This window comes from Balaenoptera borealis, assembly GCF_965194805.1.
Source record: "Balaenoptera borealis genome assembly, chromosome: X".
Lineage (NCBI taxonomy): Eukaryota > Metazoa > Chordata > Mammalia > Artiodactyla > Balaenopteridae > Balaenoptera > Balaenoptera borealis.
This window is the reverse complement of record NC_138881.1, coordinates 130,970,751-130,987,757: the sequence shown is the minus strand read 5'-3', so window position 1 is coordinate 130,987,757 and position 17,007 is coordinate 130,970,751. Positions and strand designations below refer to the sequence as shown.

The 17,007-nt window shown below is 47.6% G+C and overlaps 2 long non-coding RNA genes across 3 annotated transcripts; one reads left to right on the top strand and one right to left on the bottom strand.

Moving 5' to 3' along the window:
- On the top strand, nt 1–1,744 carry LOC309620145. The gene is made up of 3 exons (XR_014239444.1): nt 1–137; nt 242–345; nt 1,563–1,744. It is a non-coding gene; the product is annotated as an uncharacterized lncRNA (long non-coding RNA).
- Nucleotides 1,745–11,798: 10,054 nt separating this feature from the next.
- LOC309620270 lies at nt 11,799–16,243 on the bottom strand. 2 transcript variants are annotated; one of them, XR_014239495.1, is made up of 2 exons: nt 15,490–16,243; nt 11,799–15,346 (listed from the first exon to the last, which is right to left on the bottom strand). It is a non-coding gene; the product is annotated as an uncharacterized lncRNA (long non-coding RNA). The 2 variants fall into 2 exon arrangements; XR_014239496.1 differs by having other exon boundaries at nt 15,571–16,243.
- Between the last annotated feature and the right edge of the window lie 764 nt (nt 16,244–17,007).

Sequence of the window (17,007 nt, the reverse complement as noted above, 5' to 3'; positions counted from 1 at the left end):
TGGGGACCCTAAAATCACATCGTTTTTTGTTATCTTAGATCTCTTAGAAAAATCCAGGGTGGCATTTCAGTTATCCCGTGAGAGAGGCTATCATATTTTTTACCAAATCATGTCAAACAAGAAGCCGGAACTTATGGGTAAGTTCCTTGGTTATCATTCTCATCTTCCAAATCGATCACATTGGAAAAAAACTCAGAGTCAGTTGTCCATAAGATGCTAAAGGGATCCTTCTGCTTCACAGACCTGCTTCTCATTTCAACCAACCCCTTTGACTTCCCCTTTGTGAGCCAAGGAGAGGTCACCGTGGCCAGTATTGATGACAGTGAGGAATTGTTGGCCACTGATGTATTTTGTGTGTTTATTTACTTACATAAGGAATTGTTGAATTTATGAACTGAGAGGTACCCATGATCTCAGGAGGAAGCTGGGATGCAGGGATGCTCAGTGATTAGACCCAAGAGCTCAGAGAATTAGTACAGATCACACCCCTCCCCCACTTGCTTCCATTTCAGAAGATTCCAGGAAATGGGATTACAGAAAGTTCTCCAAAATAGGTCTTCAGTTCCATTCTCCAGCTTTTTAGAGTAAATGTTTGCATGGATAAGGTCTTTAAGGATTTTGTTGGAAGTTTTCAGGGTACAAAACCATCTACATGGTTCTTTTAAGAAAATCTAGAAAATACAGAAAAGTCTAAAGCAGGAGAAAACAGTCCCGCTCTGCATCAGCCGTTCCATTCCTCTGGCTATCTGCCACCTCGGGCTCACAGTAGGCACCCACCTCCTCAACACACCTGTCAGGCCTCTGGCCTTTAGCTTTGGGGAGTATCTCCAGGGTCAATAACCATAATATTAACTGAGTGCATTGAGCACTCACGCATGCTAGGAACTGAGAAAAGAGTTTTGCCTCAACAAAACCTCTGGGATCAGCACCACTGCTACCCCCGTTTCATAAAGGTAGAAGCTGAGTCTTAGGAAAAAAACACACGATTTGCACGAAGACAGTTTGTAAACGACGGTCTGAACCCAGATCTGCCCAACCCCAGAACTTGCATTTTAACCCTAACCCTAAGACCCTGACCCTGACCCTGACCCTGGCCCTGGCCCTAAGCCTAACCCTAACCCTAACCTCATAGTGTTGCTGACCCTTCCATTGATATAATTGTATGTAATTGAACTTATTCAATAAATCTATTAAACATCTGCCCTCTGCCCAACACCCTCCCAGGTGTTGGAAATGCAATGAAAATACTCCATAAGATGCGCACCTGGTGGGCACATTGTTAACAGAAGGCTTTTACATTTTCACCAGTAGTTTCTCCGTAAGGTCATCACTTGCCAATTAATGACCATGCTGTTTAGGAAGCTCATTAAAAACCCAGGAGTCACGGTTCCCGGCAGGCTCTCCCGTTCTCCCACGGGCACTCTTCCACCCTCTCTAGGTTTCAGTTTCCAGGAACTCGAGCCTGTTGAGAGAGTGCGGAAATAGCTAATCTGGTTTTTGGATGATAGACCATAAACCAGATTTAAAGAAAAATATGTCGTTGCTGGTTTTCATTCAAACAGACAGGTATAATGAAGGAAGGAACCCCTCTGGCCCTCCAGGAGTTGCCTGGGAACCTAGTCTGCGAAATACTTATACATCAAGAGATGGCTCTGAGCTGGAATTCTACAAAAGAAGAGTAGAGCAACCCAGTACAGCTTTATACCCCCTCAGCCGCAGGAGGAGAATGGCTGCAGGCTACTGAAAGCCAACAGCATTGACAAATTAACTCCCCCCAGCCTTTGCCAAACTACAGTGTTACCTCTGAGTTCTCTGTTTCCTTCTCTATTCTGACTCTTTTCTCAATAAATCCACATTTCTTAATATAGTGTCACAGTGGAAGCAAAACAGACCTTCAATTTTCAGACTTCAATTTATAAAGCAAAGGTTCTAGGGGTTTTGTTTTTAAATTAAAGGACCACATAATTTGAAAATTGTACAGGTTCTAATTCTTCAGTTCCAAGACACCAAACACACTGCATGCGGTCCCCATGGAAAGGCCCCTCTCAGCAGAAGCGCCACCGATTCCACAATGAAAGGGCAGCAAGGTGCCCTTCTCCCTTCTCTGCTGCCTGGATGGCCCCCATGTTTTTCAATCCATGCCCCCTGGCAAGTTTCTAAGGTGCAATTCTGAGACCCTTCCCTTTCCCATCCCAGCAGGTGGCCAAGGGCCGGCCCGGGCTGGAGACGTGCAGGAAGCAGAGCTGGGCCAGCTGGCCAGAGTGGGGTTTGGGGGTTCTCAGCAGGAGAAATCACCATGCAGGATAAATCCCTTGGCCTTGCCATAAGCCAAGGGCAAGTCTCTCAGGGCTACGGGCCCTCTCAGGTTCTCCTTGCAGATACCTCACGTGGGGCACTTGGCTACTTGGGAAAACCGCGCGGGAGCGAGCTTTACACCAGCAGATGTTTTGTAAAATTGGACGGGGTAGGCTCGGGCCTGTCCTCAAAGCCTCTACTCAAAGGCGAGCCCTTCCTGCGGCCGCCAGGTTAGGGGGCTCCGCGACTGTGCCGAACAGCTCTGGTGTGAGTTGTGGTTCCCTCCTCCACCCACCCCCACGAGCCCCCGAGGACGCCCCGCGCCAGGTGCGCTCTGGCCGGGATGCCCACTTCCGGGAAAGGCGCGCAGACCGCCGGTGCGCTCAGGTGAGCCGCAGCCAATGCCGAGCAAGACCCGCCCCGCCGGCGCCGCGTCCGCGCGGCACAGCACGGTCTCGGCACTCCGGGCACGGGCGCCTGGGGCCGGGCGTCCCCTCTCCTGCGAGCGCGAGGCAGGAAGCGGCGCCCCTGCGAGGCCGCTAACGATGCCCCGGCGCGCGGGCCCCTGCGGCGCGGAGACCGCTCCAGGCTGGACTCAGCGAGGCCAAGGCCGCCAGGACGAGCGCTTGCCGGGACCCGGCTCGGGCGGCGGAGCTGCAGGCCCCCGCAAACAACCCAGTTTTTTAAATGGAAAAAGGACTTGAAAAGACCCTTCTCCAGATAAGACATACAAATGGTCAACAAACCCCTGAAGAGATGTTAAACATCGTTAGTCACGATGGAAATGCACATTAATACCACAACGCCATACCCCTCCACAAACACTAGAAGGCCTATAATCAAGAGAATTAAAAATAACAAATTTTGGCAAAAATGTAGAGACATTGATACAGAGTTTCCCATGGGGAAAATGAATCGGTCCAGGAGATGGATGGTGAGAATATTTGTACAACAGTGTGAATGTAGTTAATGCCACAGAACTGTATACTCAAAATGGTTTAAATGGTAAATGTTACTTTTAAGCACAATGAAAAGAATGAATGAAGCACTGATGATACATGTTAGAACATGGATGAACACTGAAAACATTCTAAGTCAAAGAGGTCATGCAGAAAAGGTCACCCAGATCATACTTAGCTCATGTGTTTTAAACCCATAAAGGTTTTGAAAATGAGGGAAAGTCTCAATAATGGTTTCAGAAAAAGAAAACTGGATCAGAATGGGAAAAGACATTTCCATAGAGTTGCGGAGATGGTGAATGTTGAAGTGGGCCCGTGGATAGGATTATAAGGTGGAACCATAAAATTTCGTCTTTGGGTCTTTATGTTCTGGTTCCCTGGGAGAGGACCCCAGTATTGCATAAAACACACTTGAGTAGTTTACGTGAGGTGGTGTATTTTGTACTGCTACTTATAGTTTTTTTATACACTTGAAATTACTGGGGAGTACATTACTTTTCAAAAGAACCAGGTCAAAACCATGCCCAAAAAAAGCAGAGAAGACATCAAACTTCATAATAGAGGCCAAACCTTAACCAGATGCGGTTCACCTAAAGTGGTGACGCTCATCATTCTTGTAGGGTCCACGCGTTATTAACAGGCACCATGGGAAGGTTATATTAGGAGCCACTGTGTCTTGGGTGCTGTGGATGACCTGGTTGTAGTAGAAACAGTGGGATTTCTGAATTCTAGTTTCCCACATCAAACCACCAAAACCCTGTTAGAACTAATAAACGAATTCAGTAAAGCTGCAGCGTAAAAAATCAGTACACAAAAATCACTTCTCTTTCTTTTTTTTTATAAATTTTTAAAAAAATATTTATTTCTTTATTTATCTTTGGCTGCATTGGGTCTTCGTTGCTGTGCACGGACTTTCTCTAGCTGCGGCAAGCAGGGGCTACTCTTCGTTGTGGTGCACAGGCTTCTCATTGCGGTGGCTTCTCTTGTTGTGGAGCAAGGGCTGTAAGACAGCAGGCTTCAGTAGTTGTGGCACACGACCTCAGCAGTTGTCGCTCGCGGGCTCCAGAGCACAGGCTCAGTAGTTGTGGCGCACGGGCTTAGTTGTTCCAAAGCATGTGGGATCTTCCCAGACCAGGGCTCGAACCCGTGTTCCCTGTATTGGCAGGCAGATTCTTAACCACTGAGCCACAAAGGAAGCCCTAAAAACCACTTGTCTTTCTATACACTAATAATGTGCCATCAGAAAGAGAAATGAAGAAAACAATCCCATTTACAATTGCATCTAAAAAATAACTGGGAATAAATTGAACCAAGGATGTGAAAGCACACTGAAAACTGTAAAACACTGATAAAAGAAACTGAACAGACACAAATGAATGGAAAGCTATCCCATGCTCATGGATGCAAAGAACACTGTTAAAATGTCCATTCTACCAAAAGCAATGTTCAAATGCAAAGCAAGCCTGGTCAGAACTCCAATGGCATTCTTCACAGAAATATAGCAAACGTTCCTAACATTTGTGTGGAAACACAAAGGCCCCTGAATAGCCAAAGGGAGTTTGAGAAAGGAGAACAGGTTGGAGGCATCTCGCTCCCTGACTTCACACTACATTACGAAGCTACAGTCACCAAAAAGTGTGCAATTGGCACAAAAACAGGCACACAGACCAGAGGAACAGGACAGAGACCCAAGAAATAAACCTACGGTTATGCGGTAAGTTAATTCACAAGAAAAGAGCCAAGAACATACACTGGGGAAACAACAGTCCCCTCAATAAATGGTGCTGGCAAAACTGGACACCACACACCAAAGAACACTGCACTCTGTCTACACCACACAAAAACTGGCTAAAAACCCAGTGTTCCACATGAAGCCCTTCCTCTCCTGGGTCCTCTGAGGACAGACACCCTCAGCACTCAACTAGACACAAGAACCTTCTCCCCCACTTTTCCTCACCTTTTCTTTTAGCAGCGTCACCTCCCAGCAGGTCCAGAGGAGACCTGCCTCCTGTCAGCGTGAACTGGACCCCACAGTGTCCCAAAGCCCCAGTGGGTCCTGAAGAGACCCGGCTTCTGCTACATCCATTCTGCTGTGGAAATTCAAATTGAAATAGAGCCAAATGACCCATGAATTCTCCAAAATAGTTAAGGAGCAGTTAACTAGAAACCGTAAGAAATGAAATGATTATAGACACAGACTTATTTTTTTTTTTTAATATTTATTTATTTAGCTTCGCTGGGTCTTAGCTGTGTCACACGGGACCTTTTTCTTTTTTAAGTTGCAGCATGCGAACTCTTAGTTGAGGCACGTGGGGTCTAGTTCCCTGACCAGGGATGGAACCCAGGCCCCCTGCATTGGGAGCACGGAGCCTTAGCCACAGGACCACCAGGGAAGTCCCTAGACACAAACTTTAGAACTTATGCCAAATTCACACAAATTTATTCACAGACATTTCAAATGCAAGGCTATGAAAATTGCAGAGAAACATAGAAGAAAATCTACATGACCTTGGGTTTCGTCTATAGATCACGAGCTTTGAGTTTTAACATACAAGGCCAATCACAAAAGAAAAAACTATGGTGGACTTTATAAAATTAAAGATTTCTACTCTCAAAGACCTTATTCACACAGTCAAAATGAGGCAGGAGATAAATGGTCTCCAGCCTATGCATTTACAACTGGCCTCCGGTTCACACTTCCTGGGATGAGAAAAAAATGGGCTCCTGGCTGGACATTCATTACCAACCCCCTGTTTACTTTTCCTGAAGCAAGAGACAAACGGGCTCTAGGACTACATATTTATGACCGGACTCCTGTCTATATTTCGAGGTCTGCACCTCGATATGAAAACCAGCAACAGAAATAGGGTAAATAACCAGACATTGGACATTTTTATGGGAGGGACAGAGTGGGACTAAACCCTGTTAAAAGATCAAGAGGTCATACATTTCTCATCCTTGGGGCAAGGGAAACATTGCACATGTGCAGAAAGGTTCCTTGGGGGTCAAAAAGGAAGGGGCACCACCCCAAAATAGGTGATGCTAAGGTCGTCCCACAGGCCTCTGGGTGGTAATCCATGTTGGAAAAAAGTTGCGCACGCATGTTGGGGAGGGTCCTAGGGCAGGGCAGGTGTGGAAAAAGAAACCAGATAATTGGCCAGAGGTGAACAGAGACCCGGAAGAACTGCCCTATATAAGTGACTTAACCGCCTCTCTACTGCACTCCTCCTCATTAGGGAGGGTGTCCACACCCTTTCTCTCCGGGTGTGCATCTCTGCCTTGCTTCTGTCTGAACTAAACAAACGGTTTCTCTGTGTGCTCTCCCACTTGTTGCTGTGCTATGTCTCTAATAATAAACTTTGTACCTGTTTTTACAGTTTTTACCTCTATGAGAAATGCATTTTTCACTGGGGGCAAGAGCTAGCGGGGGTGGTGGCTAGGATTCCTGGTTTTCATCCAGGCTACCCAGGTTCAATTCCTGCGCAGGCAATGAAGATCTCGCTTCATGCCACCACTCACTGCTGCCTCTCCAAGATAAAAAAGACAAGCCACAAACTGGGAGAAAAATACTTGTAAACCACATATCCAGTAAACGACTTGGACTCAAAATGGACAAAGACCTCTAGAACAACCCCATTTTAAAAATGGGTAAGGATTTGAACACACACCTGGCCAAAAAAGATATACAGCTAATAAAAATCATACAAAAATTATACAAAAAATCATATACTATTAGGGATTTCCAAATTAAAATCGTGAGCCATCACAGCACACCTACTAGGATGGCTAAACTCCAACAAAACCATGGCAACACCGACTGCTGGAGGGTGAGGAGCAACCCCTCCTCATGGCTGGGGTGCAGGCACAGCCACCTGGCAAGACAGTTCCGCAGCTTTTTCCACAACTAATCAAGCCTCCCCTCGGGGTCCAACAATTATGCGTCCAGTATATAGGCACTGCTTTGAAAATCTATGTCTAAAAGCAGAAAAGGATGCAGTCATGCACAGCAGCACTATTCGTAATGGCTAAAAACCTGAAGAAACCGGGATATCCTTCACTAGATGACTGCATAAGCAAAGTGGAGGACATCCATGTCAAGGCGAGCAGAATACACCACGCCAATATATGTCTCTCTGGCATAAGGATTATTTCAGTCTCATTCAAAAAAAGAAAGATAGAAAAAACTGAGTAGAGACTGACCTTTTATGAAGGACATTTATAAGGAAATCTCCATTTGTAACGCGTTTTCCTCTTTGCACCAGAAATAGAAGGATGATTAAATCTCAAGTCACTCTTATCAACGGAGAAGTCCCGACTTAAATCTGCATACAATACCTTTGTTTACTGTGCTTTGCATGATAACCTGCCACTATTGGCTTCCCCCCTTCCCCAAGGTCTTTTGTTTTTATCTGAAGATGGTATTTGGTATTTAAGGTGATGGCTTTGGCCATTTCAGGGACTGACTCAATTTTTCTGGGTAGCTCCCCTGTATACAGGAGGTATACATGCTGTTAAACTTCTGTTTTTCTACTGTTAATCTGGCTTTTATTAGACGGCGGGGGTGGGGCTCAACCAAGAACCTAGAAGGACAGAGTGAAAATTGTTTTTCCTTCCATACACATGCAGTGGAATACTACTCAGCAGGAAGGAATGCACCATCAGCCCATGGAAAGACATGGATAAATCCTCAGTATATATTGTTAAGTGAAAGCATCCAGGCTGAGGAGGCTGCACACAGTATGACCCCATTGGTGACACTCTGGGAAAGGCAAAGCTACACAGATGATAAGCAGATCATGGGGTGGGGGTGTGAAGCGTTCCATGTGACACTCTAGGATGGATACCTGTCACTGTGCATTTGTCTAAGCCCACAGATGTCTGTAGCCCAAGGGACCAATCATAATCTATTCAAATTTACTTATTTGGGATGTAGGAGTATTGCACGATGGAATACATAATGTGACAGAATCTAAATGTATTAGAAATATATGGAAACAACTCACTGTAGGGGATGGGATAAAAGGTGCTGACCTAAGTTACCTTTGGAAATGAATGGAATCTGTAGACTAAAGGCAAACTGGACCGTACATATACAGTGGGCTTTATTTTACGAAGTTCTTTCCAGGGTGTAGTAGCTAACAATTCTGGAACCTCTGCACGTGTAACCTGGAAAGGAGCAATGCATACATAAACGGCAGATGGTGGGAGCCAGGCTCCTTGCTGTGGGAGTGGGAAGTTACAGATAAGCAAGGGGAGAGCCTCTGCCCTCATAATCCTGGATCTGGGCTTCCTGGGAGGATGTTGACTGGCCAGGGGAAACACACAGATCTTCATGCTGGGAAGACCCTGTAGACACAGGAACTTCACGCCCCATCTTTCCACCCATACCTGCTGGAAACACTCAGCCCTCCATCATCAGTCAATTGCAGCGTTTAAGACATTCTTGCCCCCAGGCAGATAAAGGAGAATGAGGGTCTTGCTTACCCCTAAGCTGTCCCAGAATCCAGGCCCTGGGGGTGGAGCCAGGTTGGGGGTTCCTGGGCCTCTGACCAACAGGTGAGAGGAAGGAGGAAGACCAGTCCTGAGGACAGAGGTTCCCTCAAGTCTGTGAGCCCAGGAGCCCCGATGGGATTCATTCCCAGTGAGGACATGGGCGGGGTCTGCAGTGGTTCTGTGCTCCCCCTGGACCCCTTTGATGAAGCCATGGCAGCACTGGCCCCAGACGTCTCCTGGCAGCGTCTCAAACTCTGACACAGCGGTTTTACAAAGGAACACGAGAATGGAGCTGAGCCCCTGACGGCCACTCCTTTCTGGCTCTGAGTTGCTTCTGTCAGGCCCACAGACACATCCGTGGAGTCTGCTGTAACCCACCTTCCCCAGCCTGGTCTTTCCTCTCCCTCCCTGCGATGAGTCCCGTGACATTTCCAGCCCGGACCCCTCTCCCAGGCCAGACGCCTCTGTCCAGTCACTGCACCCCCATCTCACCTTGGGGGCTAACAGGGCCCTCAGGGGACCGGGATCCTGCAGCTCCCCACACCCAGGAGCAGCCCCACCTTCCCTGGTTGCTGAGCCCAGACACCGGGTGTAACCGAGCAGGACCCTACGGGGCCTTCCCAGGACAGACCCACCCCCCCCATATCCTCTGCTGTAGCTCCTCTCTGAAGTACCTGGATAACAGCATCTGATGCACGCTTCCTGAGTTGTTTTACAGACTTCTACCAGATGGAAGACATTAACTACTGTACTTGATGATCAAGAGCCCCCAGACCTACTGGCACCTAAGCATTGATACTGTTCACCACCCTGTTACCTCACCATCAACCAACCAGAGAATTGTGCACCAGCTGATCTCATACCCTGCGACCCCCTCCTCCAAATTCACACTAATTCCCCTCTACACCCACAGCCCTGGCCCAAGCCCGATCTAGTGCCTGGTTCCTCCATCAGGCCCTGGCAAATCTCCCTGCCCCCACAGTGCGTCTCACATCCCACCCCAACGTGGTCTTTCTGAAGCATAAACGAGACTGTGACTCTCTCCCACATGTAATCCCCAAATGTTTCCCCACTTTCGCTAGGGTATCTGCTGGGAGAGACATCTGCCAAGGCCCTGAGAGTCCCCGGCATCCCTACTGGGCTGGTGGCTCCTGGGTTCCCTGATACTGAGCACCTCAGCAGGCCAGGAGACACGGCAGGAAACCCCAGAACTGCTCACCTCAGGATGGGACTGGCACGGCCGCTGCCTGATCAAAGAGAGCAGAGAAGGGTTCCCCAACTGGGACACAAACACTGCACAAGTGGCCTCTCCCTTAGCTATCGCATGATCCCCATGGGACCTGAGGGAAGGAAGGACTGAGGCACACTTGGTTCCTAAGGAGGATGGGATAGGCTCAGTCACATCCCCCCAAATTCACATGCTGAATCCCTAAACCCTGGGACCCCAGGATGTGGCTGTATTTGGAGATGGGGTTTTTAAAGAGGTGATCAAGGTAAAATGAGGTCACTAGGGTGGATCCTAATCCAATAAGACTGATGTCCTACCAGAAGAGATTAGGACACAGAAGATCATGTGAGAAGATGGCTGTCTACACACCAAGAAGAGAAGCCTCAAGGAAAAACCAGCCTGCAGACACCTTGATCTCAGACGGCATCCAGGACTAGGAGGTAGGTCTGTTGTTCAAGCTCCCCGGTCTGTGGTGTTTGTTATGGCAGCCCCGAGCAGACTCACACACAGGGTAAAGAAGGTCTCACACTAGATAGCCCACTCTCCATTCCCCTGTATGTGAGTTACAGTAGCCTCAGGAACTGAGGAAGGTGTGCCCGAGGAAAGGCACAAGATATGAGATTTTAGGCATAACACGACTGCACTGATATCTTTTTTTCCTTCTTTAAAGATTTTTAAAATCTTTATTTAATTTATTTTTGGCTGCGTTAGGTCTTCATTGCTGCACACGGGATTTCTCTAGTTGCGGCGAGGGGGGCTTCTCTTCACTGCGGTGCGCGGGCTTCTCATTGCGGTGGCTTCTCTTGTTGCGGAGCACGGGCTCTAGGCGTGGGGGCTCAGTAGTTGTGGCACACGGGCATAGCTGCTCTGCAGCATGTGGGATTTTCCCGGACCAGGTCTCGAACCCGTGTGCCCTGCATCCGCAGGCAGATTATCAACCACTACACCATCAGGGAAGCCCCATGACTGCACTGATCTTAAACGAGCCTGATCTACATTCACACGAGATGGTTTTGTCCTGTATATACACCCACATTAGCACCTTCAGTCTCAAGGGCAGACCTTTGTCTTCACCACCTCCACTGAGAGCATTACCTTAATCTGCTCTGAACCACCTCCTATAGGATTTCCAGAACCACAAAGCATCAGAGACTGCATGCTGCTGTGTAATCATGTTTCACAGGACCAGAGGCTGTGCGCCAGCTTCCGGGTGACCCTGCCACAGCAGAGCCGCCCAGCTGTCCACCAGAACCCACGTCCCTTTCTCCTGTTCACAGCCAGCCTGCACCTCCCAGCCTTCCCACCCATTGCAGCTCCAAATGGAAGTGATGGAGGTGGTGAGGACCTTGGCCAGCCTGTGTCCTAGGATGGAGGGCATGGTGCCATGTGGTCACCCCATCCCCTGCTGGTTGGAGCCCTCCACCTGAAAGCAGGGAAGAGAAACAAGGAGGACAGAGCCTGGGCCCCGACCCCCACCTGCCCTGAACTATCACATGAAGGGAACACAGACATCTTGAGCATCAGACTATTTTGGGGGGACACTTTGTTCCAGTAACAAACCTTTGCTTTAAAAACCAAGGTGCTTTACAGATCCCTCCCCAACTGTAACAGAAAGTGAGGCTTAATTTCATCATAGAATAAAGTTATGAGGAATTTACAGGCCAAAGAAACTTAGGTTTGGGATACTCAATTAGTGAAGAATCTAAACAGAGTTTGGGCTTGGAGCAGTAAATTAAAGAAGTACCAAGTGTTGTTCATATAGGCTTCTGCACCTTTCACATGAGAGACTTATTTCCTGCTTTCAAGGAGACAGAGAGTCAGAGTGTCCCTCTTGCATCAGCCATTTATTAAGGAACTGTAATTCAAAATAATTGATATGCCATTGTGGAGCACCCCTCCCTGAGACCCAACAATACACAGAGGTGGGAATACATGCATATATTTCCTTGCATTATCAGCTGAGCACTTTCAGCTCCTATATGTAACTTTTTCATAACATTCTCTAGTAAAAGGAACCAGAGCTCTTTGAAATTATGGCTGACACTAGGACTGACACAGTAAATATATGAGCCAGGACAATCTTGAATCTTATATCAGAAAATAAGGAAGTATCAAGAAAAAAAAATCCACAGAGTGGAATGGTGTCAAAGGAAAACAGGAGCCAATGGAAAGAGCTCTCAATAGCCAAAGTAGGAATGAACTTAGCAACAAAATCTGGACTGCTGGATTATAACAAAAAGTTAAAAAAAACAAAGAAAACAAACAAAAAAACCTGTCCACAGGTGTCCATGCTGGTAAAAATAAGTAACTGCATAGGGTTTTGTTTGTTTGTTTGTTTTAATCAATAAGGTTGAATAGAAATCTCCTATGTGGAAGTCCCAATAATTGATGTGGACACTCAGCCATTCATGGATTGTGGAGGTGGAGATAACTCCTGTCTCCATAAGTGCTGCTTCCCAAAGTAGCTTCCTCCTGAAGAAGACACACAGTACGGAAGTGGGAAAAACTTAACTTCATTGTGGGGAAATCTGACAAACTACCTCAGCCAGGTGACCAAAGTTAATAGTAACAGTGATAAGTTGCCCTGAGAGCCTGTTCCCTTGATATAAAGTGATGAGAAAGCACTTTACCTCTGTGATCTGCTTACTCAAAACGCATAACTCAAGCCTAATCCTGAGAAAAACACCAAGTAAATTCCAATGCGGGACAGTCAACAAAGTATCTGACCAGTACTCCTCACCAATGTCAAAGTCATAGAAACAAGGACAGTCTGAGAAACTGTGAAAGCCCAGAAGAGCCTAAACAGACATGATGACTAAATGTCACATGATACACTGGATGGCATCCTGGAAGAGAAAAACTTAGAATGAAGGAAACCCAAATGAAATATGGATGTCAGTTAATAAGTGACAATTCAGATGAAAACTAGAATGAGAAACCTATTGCATCACACTAGAAATCTAGAGGAAATGGGTAACTTCCCAGTAAAAACACACATTAACAAAACGGAACATAACAAAGGAAAATACAAACACAACAGTTAAGCCACCAAAAGACCTCTTCCCCCTTTTGCTTGTCCTTCCATTGTTCCGGGATTTCGCTCTCCTGGGACAGGGAAGGAACAGAGACACAGCAGTCTGGCAGTTCCCCTAAGTTCGGACCCTGCTCAGTGTCTTCATCTCTCCCAGCCATGCCCCATCCAGTAGGGCACCCAAGGGAGTCTCAGGGATTATTCGTTCTGATGTATCAGCTATGACTTTTTTGATTCCAATGGACTGGACACACCTACTAAAGTAAAATAAAACATTATTTTTAAACGATAGAAATAAATTAATAACTGCAAGAGACAGGTTTAAGAGTGGATTTGGACCTGGCAGTTCTGGTGGCTCACTCTCTTGCAGTGTGATCTGGTCTCCCTCCAATCCTTTGTGCTGCTAAATGCCTTTGGGTGGCCCCATGCACAGGAACACTCTCTCTCACTGCATCCAGGGCTTCCAGAAACTGCAGGCGACACCCACTCAATGTCCATTTTAACAGAAAAGAAGAGGTTCAGTTAAGGTCAGGGGCTGTGGTCACCCATCCAGGGCTCTTGCTGTCCTCCCTTGATGGCAGGAAGCTCTTCCACTAGCTAAAATAGCAACTTTGCTGTTGGTGGTAAACTCAAGACTCTTGCTTTGGGCATTGGGGCCTCACATCAGAGGCTGGCCCTGATTGCCAGTGTACCTCAAAAGGCACACAGACTTCATTTGTGTCCCTGGGAGGTGGGAGCCCAGGAGTCACACCTGCCCTCTGACTATATTAATCACCCACCTCCACAGAACACATTTGCTCATTTCCCAGTCTCTGCTCTCTCCTTTACAGAGAACAGAAACCAAACGGTAGGTGGTAAGGAAACTGTTACTCAGCGGAGCAGTGTCTCAAGGATGATTCTATACCGTGGAATCCACAGTTGGCTGGCTTTCCGGAGGCCGCAGGGACTGGGCCCGGATGCACGTGGCTCCTGGAGACCACGTGGCCTCAGAGTGAAAACACCAGCTGGGAAGCCACTTGCTCCCATACCTTTGATTTTTAATGAGTATGAATGTCAAAGGTTTGCAACAACCCGAAGGCCAGAGGATTGCAGGGCCACGGTCTGCTGTATGCTGCTTGTGGCCAGGGCCACACTCAATGTCTGGAGGGTTACGTCCTCTCGGAAGGCTGAGAGGCTATGAGGGAGGAGGCCCTTTTCTCAATCACATGGATGTAGGGAACTGAAACATCCCAAGGGGCCGTCTACGCTGCCCAGGTAGCTGTTCAATTGCCCAGCAGCAAAGTCAGCACAGCGATTGGCCACAGGGGCTTGACAGGGCCCAGGCAGGCCTAAGCTGGAGGACCACAGATGCCTGCCTGGATGGTCAGGGGTCAAGGGATATTCTGAGATTTTATTATCTACTACTGCCCACTCAAATGGGACGAAGGATGCAGCCAGTCCTGAAGGGCACCGCCAGCCCTCAAGAAGGCAGCATATGGGGGCTGGCAGCGCTACAGCCTTGCATGCGTGCCAACATGTCCCACTGAGCGCACTGCGTGTCAGGGCTGGGCTGGAACCTGGGTCCGGCCCCACCCTCCCCATGTTGGCGGCGGGGGACCTTCCTGACTTCTGAGGCCCTCCACAACCACAGACTGAGGTTAAGTTGGAGATGAAACAGCCAGCAACCAGAGCAGACATTTCATTCATCTTCTTTAAAGTCCAGGATGCGGAGAGGAAGCAGAGGCAGAGCAGAAAACCAACAGTCCAGCTCGACCCCGCGTCACTTGTACCAGGTGAGTCCCGTCCATCGTGCAGGCTCAGATAGAAGAGAGAGGGGAAGGCGAAGCAGGCCCATTAGATCGTGAACACTAGGTGTGTAAAGTATGAGTACTTTCTGGTTTTCTTTATATTTACAGGAATTTCTATTTTTCAATCATTAAGATACACTATTAGTAAAATAAAAAGATTAAAATTGTGTACACCTTTTCACACGCCCCTCACTAAATGTGAATTCTCTAGAAGGTACACATCTTCTGAAATCTCTTCTTACAAGAGTCACGGATTTACTTACTAAAAGCTGGCTGGAATCAACACAGGTGACTTTGCAGTTTTAGGATTGCCTGGGTCCGTGGCTTGCCGGGCTGCAGTTCCTACTTTCCAGCTCTGTAAGATGCAGGTGGAGAAGCAAGGGTGAGACCTGTCTCTCTATGAGCTGTTCAGCTAGGACTCTGAGGTACCTACCTTGTGCAGCACGTGGTAGCAGAAGCACGGGTCACAGCAGGAACAGAGTACTTGGTCTCGGCCCTTAGATGACCCAGAGTGGACATTACATACTCAGCCAACAACCAGAAAAGAGAGTCCCTTTATTAAAAAAAAGAAGAAAAAAGACATTCAGCCAGCACCTGGGGTTCACCCAGGCCTGCTCTGACCTTCTGTTCCCCCTCTAATACAGGCCAACAAGATAGCTCTCGGCAAAACTGTGTCCCCACTGACCTCCCACCCACCTCAGTCAGGTCTTGCTGAACCCAGAGCACCAGGAATGCTGACCATCCTTGCAGTTTGGGGCCCCAAGGCTATAAGCTCACCCCAGTGGGCCAGCTCTCTGGGGTCCTTCCGGCACACTCCCGAGGGGAGTGATGGGGACGCAGCTGGAATCTGAGTCGCACAGTCTGCTCATTTCACCTTCACTCGTTACGAAAAAGGTCTTTACCCATGAAACATTCACCCCACTTTTGGTCCTTTAAAAAAACAAATTTTCTTAGGAACTATTACACCAAAGTATCTTCCGGAAAGCAAACGTTCAGCAATAAGATTTACTTCAGTACAATTTCATTTTATGTACATACAAGTGTACTTAAAGAGGACCATGTATAAAATGAGATGCCTAGTTTGCCATTTCTTTGAAGTCTGAGGCACCTGAGGTTTATGATTGTTCCTTTCATAGAGTACTGTATTCCTGCCTTTATCTCCAGACCCAAGGATGGGGAACAAAGGTGAAACAGGTCTGCACACTGCAAAATGTCTTCAGAAATCTGCAAACCCAGCTTCTTACAGGAGTTAAAGGTTAAGGACCAGGACAATGAAAGGGTGTGTGGGGGAAGGAATAGCAAGTAACCAAAACAAGGTGTCTGCGACCAGCCCACCTTCTCTGTCAGGAGCTGCACCTGGAGCTGGTCTCTGCGTTTGGGCAGCCCTTGTGCTTCACAGAAGCAGTGCTGAGCCAGGGCGGAGCAGCTGGCCACAGGCACCACCTGCCAAGTACCCACTCTCAGTCCTGAGCTAAGCTTAAACCATAATTACATTTATTTACTTATTTACTGTGACAGGCAACGTGCTCAGTACTTGGAGTGACTATATTCCCCCCCATTTGATTGTTTTAAACCACTTTATGAAGGTATCATTGACATACAGAAAGCTGTACATGATTAATACATGCAACTTTGTGAGTATGGAGACAGATTACACCCATGAAACCATCACCACAATCTACACCGTAAACATATGTGTCATTCCAAAGGTGTCTTCCCGACCTATTCATTCCTTTATTTATTATTATTCCTATTATCATCATTCTTTGTGTGTATGGTAAGAACACTTAAGATAGGAGCCATCCTCAGTAAATTTTAAGCACACAATACAGTATTGTTAACTACAGGCACCATATTTGAGGTATACAGCAGAACTCCAGAACTTGTTCATCTGGCATAACTGAAACTTTGTGCCCTTGGACTAGCACCTCCCAATTTCTCAGGGACTCAGAAGGGGTGACCTGTTGCCTCGGGCCTTGACAGCTGGGAGGAGGCAGAACCTTGGCGTCTTCCTGCTCTGTCCAGACCTGCGCGCGGTCTGCAAATGCTCTGCCCCTGGCCGCAGCCCCTTGCTCACACGCCCTGGTGTAAAACCCCAAGTTTGGACCCCAGGCCACCTATGCATGAGTGGCAGAAACCCTTCCCCAGGGACCTCCCTCTGCCTCCTTTTTCTAGTCTTCTCCCTCCCATGCCTCTCCTTGCTCCCCCGTGAAG